Consider the following 12,352-nt stretch of genomic DNA (forward strand, 5'->3'; position numbering starts at 1 on the left):
AGCATTAAGAGCAGTCCTCAATGGCAACAAACCTCAGCCAGATATCCTTCTTAAGTTCCCCTTCAGCTATTGCCTGTCATTGCAACTCCATTTGGGCGGATGGGTATGGACATTGTGGGCCCTGTAGAAAGAAGCAAGTCAGGAAATAGCTTCATGCTGGTAATTACCAAGTATGCTACCAGATATCCAGAAGTCTTCCCCCTTAATACCGTAAAGGCAAAGTCAATTGTTTTTTGTTTGGTGCAATTCTTTGCAATGGTGCGGTTTCCCAATGAAATTATTACCGATCAGGGGACGAACTTCATGTCCAAGTTACTGAGGGATGCCTAGCAGGGACTGCTGGGGATTAAAGGCATCAAGACTACCCCATACCATCCTCAGACTGATGGTTTGACCGACAGGTTCAACCAAACCCTAAAACAAATTCTCAGAAAGTTCATAAATGATACAGGATCTGATTGCGACCAATGGTTACCCTATTTGCTTTATGCTTACAGAAAGGTCCCACGGGCATCAATTCAATTTATTATAGCTCAAAATCACAAATTACATATTTGCTTCAGAGGGCTTTACAATCTGTACACATACGACATCCTCTGTCCTGGAACCCTCACATCGGAAGAGGAAAAACTCCCCCAAAAAACCCTGTTAACGGGGAGAAAAGAGGAAGAGACCTTAGGGAGAGCAACAGAGGAGGGCTCCCTCTATCAGGATGGACAGAAGTGCAATAGATCTCATGTGTTCAGAATGAACAACAACAGAGTTACAACACATTCAATGCATATGACAGAACCAGAGCAGGAGGCAAGACCATGGCCCAGGTATAACCAGGATCCACGGAAACCTGCGAAGCGAGAAAGCATAAAGACTCTGGGGAAGAAGCAAAATTAGTAATGAGTAGGGGTGTAACGGTTTACAAAATTCTCGGTTCGGTTCAATACGAGTGGTGCCATGGTTCGGTACGTTTTCAATACAGCAAAAAATCAGAGATGCCAAATCCTCGCTGGGGAGACTCTCAAGGGGGCGTGTCTGATTTGATTCTCTGTTTGGGCTTTTGTTTTCTTTTACAAAGCAGGAATTATGGTCTGGAGAAATGGGCTGGTGAAGGAGTAGTGTCACGGGGCTCAATAGCATTAAGCATGTTGGTACAGCCTGGTTTATCACTACAGAGTAGGGATATACCTTTAGTCCTGTTTGAATCAGGAGGGAACAGATACTGAAACGCTGCGGGGAGAGTTTGTAACGAATATTACATGACTATTCACATACAATGGGCGCAGTGGCGGGCTGTGCATTTTATACCTGGGCCTTCTGTGCTGTCCTACTAGACTTGAGCCATGTCTTAATAAGCACATTATGACGCCACAGCTATGGTTATTTGTTTCTAGGGGTGTAATAATACACATATTCGTATTAAATCATGCGGTACGAGGCTTAAGAACCGAACAATACGTTTGAATAATACTAGTGCATTTGGAAAATGCAGAAGCTTAAATTGTGGGAAATATATTGTTTTCGGTGGACTGCGCTCACGTAACAGACAACACGCTTTGTGACCTCTGAACCCGGAACAATACCAAAAAACAGCTGAGGCACTGCACATGTCTTCAGGGGGGCTAAGCTAACTAGCTTAACGGGGAAACAACAGCCCAAACAGATTCAACTGTTTGGACAATAACCCCGCGCATGATGGGATGCTTCGTAATTAACGGACAATGCATATAGTCCAAATCAATGTAATTAACACAATGACAAGAAAAACCCACAAGAACCAGTCACATATTTATATGACAACTAAGCAACAAATCAATCCAGCAACACTGCAGCGCTAGAGCACGAGCCATTCATATTATTCATAAAAACGACAAGATAGACAAATTAACACAGTAGAAACGCTACTGCAGATGTAAAGACGCAAAATCAGTTAACTTACCACAGCTGCTCTTCACTTAAAAAGTCCACTCAGGTCTCTCCAAAAGTTTTCAAAAGCACGTAGCTTGTGCGTGTCCTGTGGTGTAGCTGCCTTGGTTAGTGTAGCGTAGCTCCAAACACCAAGAGCTCAGTTGCAAATGAAACGCATTCTTAGCCATAAAATGTGCAACGCTTCTCCGCCGCTGTCAGCCAGAAATACCATTTGAACAAATCCTTTTCCATGCTGAGTCAGGGCTGCTAGCTTGACCAACCCTTTGATACGATGTCCAGTTTTTCTGGAAATGTCCTCCAGAAATCAGTTTAAATACGCTAAAAAATGTCATGTCAATGTCATAACTTCTTACATATGTTTCAACTTGAACTCTTACTAAACACTAAGATCTGCTAGCTAGCTTGCTGTTTGACAAAAGTCACGCTGACCCACTGACCAATCACAGCGCACATTAATGCTGACATACTTAGCAGGCTACCTGGGTAGCTCTGGCACGTCAAAGAATGCGCCCAACATGTCAAACTAAAGATCTGATTGGTTGAAAACTATGACAATCACCAATATCGTCCCCATATACTTTAATCTGCAAAGTCTACCTAGAGGACCTTGGGCCTCTCTCCTTACATAGAGAAATAGAGGCTGAATCTGATTGGATAAGAGCTCTACTTAAACAAGCTGCACTGGGAGCAGCGCTGCAGGCTGGAAGCAGATCAACTGAGGAAGACAATGAGAAAATAAGCTAATGGGAAAAAAATTATAATATAATACTTGTAGTGTATTTGTGAAAAATTATTAAATTATAAAATAGCTATAACTTTGTGATTTTATTTAGGCCAGCAGAGAAGGCTTAGCTGGCCCTGATGGCCCACCACTGACTGGGCGTGATGGTGCCGGTGTAAACCGGAAGTAGATTGGTTGCTTAGTTTGAAAAACTACGACAGAGTAATAAAGTAGTCTTTACTAATAAAAGGTTGTGTTTGATACTTAAGATCTTCTCTAAAATCTTCCTCTATAAACTCAAACGGACACAGTTTGTATAAAGTTTTAAAAGTTTTATTTTTCAGACTTAGTTACAGTGCTGCGGATCTTACTCTATCTCTCTCTCTCACCTCATATTTACTTTAATATTAACACTTACACACAAAGGTTTACTAGATTATGGGTCCATAAATGTGGTCACTCGTCTCTCACTCGTTCCCTCGGCCTTGTTGTTTCTGTTCTCACTCGTAGCTCTGCTGGAGGCTGAAGTCTCTGTCGCACTGGAGAGCAATCCATGTTTTGTTCCTTTATAGTTTAACTTGTTGTACATAGTTGTACAGAACAAAATAAGCATTAATAAGAAAAGGAAAGTCCTCCGTTTTGTGTCCGTCCTCCCTAAAGCTGCTAACGTGACTTCAGACGGCCGCTCCGTAGGGCTGATACCTCCGCTGGACACGCCCCTCACTAATCGCACCGTGAGCCGTTTCCTCCGCTGACATGCAGACTTTAACTGAACAACAGCTGCTAGTAAAGACAACATGGTCAACAACACCTGTAATCAGTTGTTCATATTGAATTAATCTGGTAGTCGATAGATATCCAAGGCTGTTTGTGAATTTCCAGGTAAGGGTCACGTGATAGGGGTGTGACGAATCAGGGAAGGACACGTCGTGACTGCTACGAACCAGTCAAGTAGCGAACGGGGGTGTCTACCTCTACTGTGTCACTGAAAATATAAAATGTTTTAATATTTTTCAACTAAAATGTCACATCTTATTACGTCGCTGTCAAGCGCTTTTCCCTGCAGGTGGCTAATCATGATTTGCAGACCCCCGCCCCCCTCGGTAAACTATCAATGGATAAAAAAAAGAAAAGTAACGGAGGAAAATAGAGAGTTTAATTCTGTGTGGACGTATTAATTTGCTTTCACTGCAAACAATGCGGCTTACCTGTATGCTTGATATGTGCAAAAAATGTAATGTAGAAAGACACTTCCAGAACAAACACACCGCATTTGCTGAAAAGTATCATGCTGGAGATGAGCGAAAAAACTCTCCTCTTCATAGGAGTTTGATATTGTTATAGCAGGTAAAATAGCAATAGAATGTCAAGAATTGTCTTTTTTGTCTATTTTCATAAATACAACTAACTATAATTGTTGTATATATAATATAACTATATTTAAAACTTTATAAACTGTGATATCAAATAGCTTTTGGGGCTCCAGACGAAATTTATTTTGTGGAAAATAGGGAAAAATGGCTCTTTGGATAGTAAAGGTTGCTGACCCCTGAACTAGGTAAACTAAACAGTAGTGCAAAGATCAACAGCAAACAACAATATAGTCATGTGAAGGATGATTTGGCCAGAGGTGATTTATTATAAAGTCTTATTGCAGTTGGCAGGAATGTTCTCCTGTATCTGTCCTTGTGACAACAGAGCTGGATCAGTCTATTGAAGAAAGTGCTCCGCTGTCCCTGCAGTAGGTGGTGGACAGGGTGGTCCAGGTTATCCAATATGAATAATAGTTTCTTCACTGTCCTCCACTCCACCACCTCTTCCAGAATGTCTTGTTTGCAGCCAATGATGGAGCCGGCCTTCTAAACCAGTTTGTTAAGTCTGTTGGTGTCTCCGGCTCCAATGCTGCGGCAAAGTACAGTGCACTGGCCACAACAGACTGGTAGAACATCTTCAACATCTTGCTGCACACATTGAAGGATCGAAGTTTCCTCAAGAAAAACAGTCGACTCATCCCCTTCTTGTACACAGCAGTGATGTTAGTCATCCAGTTCAGTCTGTTGTCGATGGAGAAACCCAGGAACTTGTACTCCTTCACCATGTCCACATCCTCTCCCAGAACTCTCAGCGGTTGTTGAGCCGTTGTCTTCCTCTCGAAGTTGACCACCATATCTCTGGTCTTGACCACGTTCAGAAGCAGGTGATTTTCTACCGGCCCACTCCACAAAGTCATCCACTATTGCCATCATCCGCTACTGCCCTGTACTGTACTTTAGGGAGTGTAGCTCTCTAGTAGGATAATATGGTACTATAAGCTTGTTAAGATATGATGGTGCTTGACCAATTAGGGCTTTGTTGGTAAGGAGAAGGATTTGAAATTCTATTCTAGATTTTACAGGGAGCCAGTGCAGCGAAGCTAATACAGGAGTAATATGATCCCTTTTCTTAGTTTTTGTGAGTACACGAGCTGCATCATTCTGAATCAGCTGGAGAGATTGAAGAGACTTATTAGAGCAGCCTAAGGAATTGCAGTAATCTAGTCTAGAGGTAACAAATGCATGAACTACTTTTTCTACACCGCTTTGAGATGGGATGTGCCTGATTTTTTAAATATTACGTAGGTGATAAAAGGCAGTCTTTGAAGTTTGTTATATCTGAGAGTTACAAGACAAATCCTGATCAAAGGTAACTGAGATTCTTTACAGTGCTGCTGGATGCCAGCGCAATGCCATCTAGAGAAACTATATCATTAGATAATTGATTTCAGAGGTGTTCAGGGTCAAGTAGAATAAATTTTGTCTATAAGTTTTGTCTGAGTTTAACATCAGGAAGTTGCAGGTCATCCACGTTTTTATGTTCTTAAGAAATGCTTGAAGTTTAGTGAGCTGGTTGGTTTCATCTGGTTTGATTGATAGATATAATTGAGTATCATCTGCATAACAATGAAAGTTTATAGTGTTTTCTGATAATATTGCCTAAAGGAAGCATATATAAGGTGAACAAGATTGGTCCACGCACAGAACCTTGTGGAACTCTATGAGTGCTAGTCCCAGAAGTTTTTAAAGAAACTCCTAGTTGTACAAAAGTGACTGAACACAAAGTTGTGCTTCCAAAGAATGCTACAGAAGAGTGCCTCCTGGTGTGCCAAAAAAGGAAATAGATCTGATACTGTCCCTGGGCATCATTGAGGTATCAATGTTGGTCTTCATCAAGGTTTCAACGCTTACATATATACAAACTGAGATCGATCTGATAAATAGGACTTAAACCAGTTTAGTGCGTTTCCTTTAATGCCAGTCAAATGTTCTAGTCTCTGTAACAGGATGCAATGGTCAATGGTGTTGAATGCAGCACTGAGGTCTAACAAGACAAGAACAGAGACAAGTCCTTTGTCTGATGCAATTAGAAGGTCATTAGTTATTTTTACCAGAGCTGTCTCTGTGCTATGATGCTTTCTAAATCCTGACTGAAAATCCTCAAATAAACTTAGTCAAGGATTGAACCGCTGCCCTTGCTGTTGCCGGACAACCCTCTCTACCCATTGAGCCACGGCCGCCCCAATACTACTGAGGTCTAAAGGAGTACACGGCTCAGCAGAGTTGTGACTCTCTGTCAGCCTGGCTACAGTGCTGAAGAGAAACCTGGGGTTGTTGTTATTTTTCTCTATTAATGATGAGTAATAAGCTGCTCTGGCATTACGGAGGGCCTTCTTATATATCTTAAGACTGTCGCCAGACTAACCGAGATTCTTCCAAATTGGTGTAACTCCATGTTCTTTCAAGTTTTCGCGATGTTTGCTTTAATTTGCGGGTTTGAGGGTTATACCATGGAGCAAACCTCTTTTGTTTTACCATCTTCTTTTTTAGAGGAGCAATCAAGTCTAGTGTCATTCACAGTGAGCCTGTAGCACTATCGACAAGATCATCAACCTGGGACAGACTAAAGTTATCACAGGAGTCCTCTGTTATATTGAAGCATGGTATTGAGTTAAGACGGAATCGCTTCCTTAAATTGAGCTACAGCACCATCAGATAGACATCTAGAGTAGAAACTCTTGCCTAATGGCGTACACTCCGTTAGTAGGAATTCAACAGTTATTAGATAACGGTCCGATAAAAGAGGGTTCTGTGGAAAGACTATTAAATCTATTTTATTGCCGTAAGCCAGAACCAGGTCGAGGGTGTGGTTAAAACAGTGAGTGGGTTTATGTACACTCCGACAGAAGCCAATCAAATCTAATAATGAGATAAACGCACTACTAAGGCTATCATTATTGACATCCACATGAATATAATATTAAAGTCACCTACAATAATTACTGTTATTATCTGTTTTAAGGACTAGATTTGATAAAAACTCTGAAAATTCCGATAGGGGCCCGGTACACTATAACAAACAGAATTGGCTGTATTGTTTTCCAGGCTGGGTGTGAAAGCCTAAGAAGCAGGCTTTCAAATAAGTTAGAATTTAGTTTAGGTTTTGGGTTTAATGATAGGCTTGAGTCAAAGATGGCTGCTACTCCACCTCCTCGGCTGGTGCCTCGAGGAATGTGAGTATTATTCATTGAGGCTGACATATTCTTCATTACACTGCCAGGTTTCAGTAAGACAAAATAAATCAATATCCTTATCTGATATTAAATAATTTACTAATACAGCTTTAGATGACAGAGATCTGATATTTAAGAGTCCACATTTAATTATCCTATTTTGTTGCACTGTTGCGTTGGTGTTAACTTGGATAAGGTTATTTTGTTTAACTCCTCAACTGTTTACTTTTGATTTAATTAATTTAAGTGGCCATAGGGCAGACACAGTCTCTATGGTTTTGAGTGGGTAACTGCTCTAATGGAATCGCAGAGAAGTGTTTAGGACTGCAACTCTGGGTTGTCAACTGGTTTCTCTCTTTTTGAACTCTTGTATGGACATGAGGTAAGAGGTCCACTTACTTTGCTTAAAACTCATGGGGAAAAAAATCACAAAACAGCTGAGCGACAGAGTGTGGTTGCCTTTGTTGTCCACAATGGGGAGACACTGGGGTAAATGGCAGCACTGGCTCAGCATGCCCACAGAGAACTTTGCACATTAACCTACCAAAGGAATGGATTCCCAGTTCTGGCCAGAAAGAGATGTCGTTGATTAGACATGTGGAAGAAAAGGACGACAATGATGAGCAGTACCTTCCTGTACCTGCCCCTACACTCCCTGATCTTACCCACCTCACTGCTGATCAGCAAACCCAGGTCAGTGCCAGTCCCAGACATTTTTAAAGAAACTCCTAGTTGTACAAAAGTGACTGAACACAAAATTGTGCTTTCAAAGAATGCTACAGAATCCCTGAGTATTCCCTGAGCCTCCTGGTGTGCCAGAAAAGGAAATAGATCTGATTATGTCCCTGGGCATCATTGAGGTATCGAGAAGTGAGTGGTGTAACCCCATTGTCTAAGTTCCAAAGAAAGATGGCACCATAGGATTTTCCATAGATTTGTGTTATCTGAATGCAATCTCTGAGTTTGATTCCTTCTAGTACCTCGCATTGAGGAACTCATTAAAACGGTTGGGCGAATAAAAATTTCTAACCACGATTGATTTCTGCAAAGGTTACTGGCAGTTACCGCTGAATCCGCATATGGTTGTTCACAGTTGTTCATATCTCCAGGAGGCTGGACTGACTGTAAACCCCTCAAAGTGCCAGTTTGCCAGGACAGAGACTGAATATCTTGGCTATATTATTGGCAACAGGGTTATCAAACCCCAGACCCACAAACTAAGCCATTCAATCCTGTCCACAGACAAACACCCAGCTAAAGTTATTCCTTGGAATGTCAGGTTGGTATCAACGACTTGTGCCTAACTAATCCTCTCGTGCGTCTGCTCTCACAGATATGACTCGGCACATAAGCCCTACTCAGTTGCAGTGGAGTGAGGAGGCAGAGTGTGCGTTCATGGACCTCAAGGATGCACAGAGTTTTGTGTAGTTCTGACTTTACTAAAGACTGTGTTGCAAACAGATGCCTCAGAGCGTGGTTTAGGGGCTGTGCTTTTCCAGGGAGAGGCCAACGATCGTCACCCAGAGGCTTACATTAGCAGTCAGTTGTTCACGAGGGAAACTCGTTATTCCACAGTGGAGATTGAATGCCTGGCATTGAAATGACCCTTGGACTCCCTCAAGTATTACCTCTTGGGAAGAGAGTTCATCTTGGAAACTGGCTTGAAGTGGATGGAAGGAATAAAAGATGCTAACAGCCACATCACCCACTGGTACCTGGCGATGCAGCCCTATCACTTCACCATCCAGCACATTCCCGGGCGAGATAACAACACTGCCAACTTGCTATCACGCTCTGTCATGGACCAAGCAGTCAAGGCACAAGGAAACTTTAACTTTAACTTCAAAAGTGGGTTTATTTTCCCAAAAGGTATTCAATAACAATCAGCTACAAAGAAATTATTTAACATTACATTACATTACGGTCATTTAGCTTTTATCCAAAGCGACTTACAATTCAGTATCTAACAGAGTTATAGGGCCCCTATAAAATAAGTCAAAAAAACATAACTCTATTAAAGAATAAGGTTAACAAAACAAGACGTTAACTCTATTAACAAAAAAAACAACCTAGAATGAAACTGAGGAAGAACTATATACTGGCTGACCAAACCAACAAATGCATACAGGGGAGGACAACACAGAAAGAACTACAAGGTAACACAAAACTGCCCAGATCCTCCCATGCTGTCAGAGCTCTTGGTATGGTCCTTGGCTCAGGCCTATGCGTAAAACCAGGCTCCACCCTCAGCCCCATCTTTTCTCAGACCAGGAAAGGGAACTCGGCAGCCAGGTAACTTTCATTGTGGGGCTGTGGCCACTACACGCTCTCATGGCGTGATACCAGAAGGAGGAGAGTGTCTGGCGGCTGCAACTAGCCATACCATCAACCAGGCATAGTGAAGGTGATGTTTTCCAGTTCTTTTAATTAACATTATGATACAAGACAGACACTTGTTTGAGCCCACTTTATATTTCTAGATTGAGTGCACGCAATCAAGTAAAATTGATGCTACATCCACACTAATACGCCTGAAAACAAATATCACGTGACTATTCATGTACACTGGGCATGCATTTGGGTGCCGGTGTAAACAGGAAGTATTGGTTGCTTAGTTAAAAAAAATACAACTGAGTAATAAAGTAGTCTTTAATAATGAAAGGCCGTGTTTGATACTTAAGATCTTTCTCTAAAATCTTCCTCTATAAACTCAGACACATTTCGTGGAAAGCTTAGTTACAACGCTGCGGGTCTTGCTGCTCTCTTTCACACACATCAAATTTACTTTAAAATGAACACTTACACATACTGATTAACTAGATTACGGGTCCATAAATGTGGTCAACATACGTCTCTCACTCGTTTCTTCTCGGTTTCATTGTTGTCTGTTCTCACTTGTAGCTGCTGGTGGCTGAAGTGTCTGTCCTACTGGAGAGCAATTCATTTTGTTCCTTTATAGTTTATGTGTGGACTTCACAATAGTTGTGCAGAACAAAATAAGCATTAATAAGAAAAGGAAAGTCCTCCGTTTTGTGTCCGTTCTTGTCAAAGCCGTTAGACAAAACCGTCACAAACCGTGACTTCAGACCAAGGTTATTATCGTTAACGAAAAAACAAAAACTAGGTGTGAAATTTTTTTTTCGTTAACTGAAATAAAAAAAAAACGATAACTAACTGAAACTGTATTGTGTCTTTACAAAACTAACTAAAATAAAATTGAATTATAGAGAAAAGGCCTTTAGTTTTCGTCTTTGTCAATGTATTTCATAGATGTCAATTTATTTCATACATAGCCTAAGTCTATCTTCCGCTGTACCACTTTTAGCACATGTCGGGGGTGCCGGCGGGACTCTGGCCAACGCAGCCGGGAATGTCTGCGACCGTCGGACAATGCATAGCGAGTTTGACATTTTTTTCCTATGTGGACCGCCTGCCGCTGGAAGTTACACTTTGCAAATACTCCACCAGGGACGTGCGGTCAGTGGAGGCAGGTGAGGCATTTCTGTATGATTCCAATCATTTCAAGCATTTATATAATCAAAATTGCTGAATTAGCGCATGTCCTGTTCAAACAGAGAGGAGACACGTGAGGTGAGGCAGTGACGAGCTGTTCCTCACCTCATACAGTGAATCCCTCACTAACTGGGTTGAGCGCGTGCCTTTTGCCTTCTCATTGTTTGTCACCACTGTAATATTTGTTGACACTTTTATTATATGTCCTTTCTTTACATAGAATAGGTAATGTATTTCACGTGTGTGTAGAGCATATTTAGTGTTGCTGATCTGACATTAAACCATAGTGAAAAAGCACAGAGGGGCAAACAGTACATCTGCCTCACTGAAGGGGGCGAACCCACGGGTCGGATTCATGCTTGTTCTGTCATTGCTCTTCTTCTACACTTTTCTTCTTCTTATATTTTGCTTTGACCACAAACATGTAAGATTATATATCTAAACTTAAACATGTCTCAAAAAACAAGGAAATATGACGAAATCAACAGCTTTAGATTATCGCGGAATCTCACGATTTTTGCGGGTGGCGCCAGCGAGTGCTCCGCTTCTGACACGTTCCCGGTGGAATCAAATATGTACCTTACCTATGTGTGTGTAAAGAATGCTGATATGAAATATGAAAAACAACCAGTAGTCAATGTGCAAGCTGCCAATTGAATGGTGATTTAAGCTACCCTATTGGGTTTATATATTTGTAAATCTGACTTATGTAGTGTCAGTGCCTCACCAGCAACGAACCTCACCGCATGTCACTGTACTCCACCGCTTTCTGTATCCTCTGTGTGGCGCTACAGAACACGCCCAAACATGCGTTTTGTTGCTCTATATCAAGTGCAAACCACATAGTGTAAAAGTCATGTAAATCGGATGCTGTTTGTCAGAAAACGCAGATTTACTTGGTCTGCTGCAGTAAAGACTAAAACTAATAATGAAACTAATAAAAACTAAACTCAAACTAAGCATTTTCAAAAAATAAAAACTAAACTAAATTAGCAAACTCGCTTTAAACTAACTAAAACTAAATTGAAATTGAAAACAAAAAGTCAAAACAAAATAAAAATAAAAACTAGTGAAAAATGCAAAACTATAATAACCTTGCTTCAAACGTCCGCTCCGTAGGAGTGATAATGCCGCTGGACACGCCGCTCGCTAATCGCTACAATAACAGCTGCTTCCTCCGCAAAAATCCAGACTTTAACTGCACAACAGCTACTAGTAAAGACAACAATGTCAGCAACGCCTGTAATCAGTTATCCATGTTAAATTAACCTGGGGCCTGTTGTTCGAAACCTAGATAAGGGATTAAGCCGGGATATGTTGGTTATCCTGGCTGAATTTAGCCTGCAGTCGGTTGTTCGAAAGCTGGATAACTTTATCCTGGTCAAGTTACCATGGTGATTTATTCTCTGCAGCTAGCCTGCTCCAGACCAGGCTAAATGCCAAGCTCAGTTGATTCTGTTGTCTTATCTTTGGAGTCAGCGGCTGCGCTGATCAGAAATGAATGTGTTTTATACAATCATTCCATGTTCTGATGAAGGCTACGCATTGGCCTCGTTTTTAAACAAACAACACGTAGGCTAAATTATTATTTAAAAAAAAGAAATAAAACAAAACATGATCAAATTAAAAAAATAAATAAAGTTAGCCTA

The 12,352-nt window shown here is 41.2% G+C and overlaps 1 pseudogene; it reads right to left on the reverse strand.

Moving 5' to 3' along the window:
• Positions 1–6,131: 6,131 nt before the first annotated feature.
• On the reverse strand, positions 6,132–7,704 carry LOC137871401 (uncharacterized; annotated as a pseudogene).
• Between the last annotated feature and the right edge of the window lie 4,648 nt (positions 7,705–12,352).

The sequence above is a fragment of the Cebidichthys violaceus genome, unplaced genomic scaffold, assembly GCF_023349555.1.
Source record: "Cebidichthys violaceus isolate CVI_PGR_0920_01 unplaced genomic scaffold, fCebVio1.0.p SCAF_14, whole genome shotgun sequence".
Lineage (NCBI taxonomy): Eukaryota > Metazoa > Chordata > Actinopteri > Perciformes > Stichaeidae > Cebidichthys > Cebidichthys violaceus.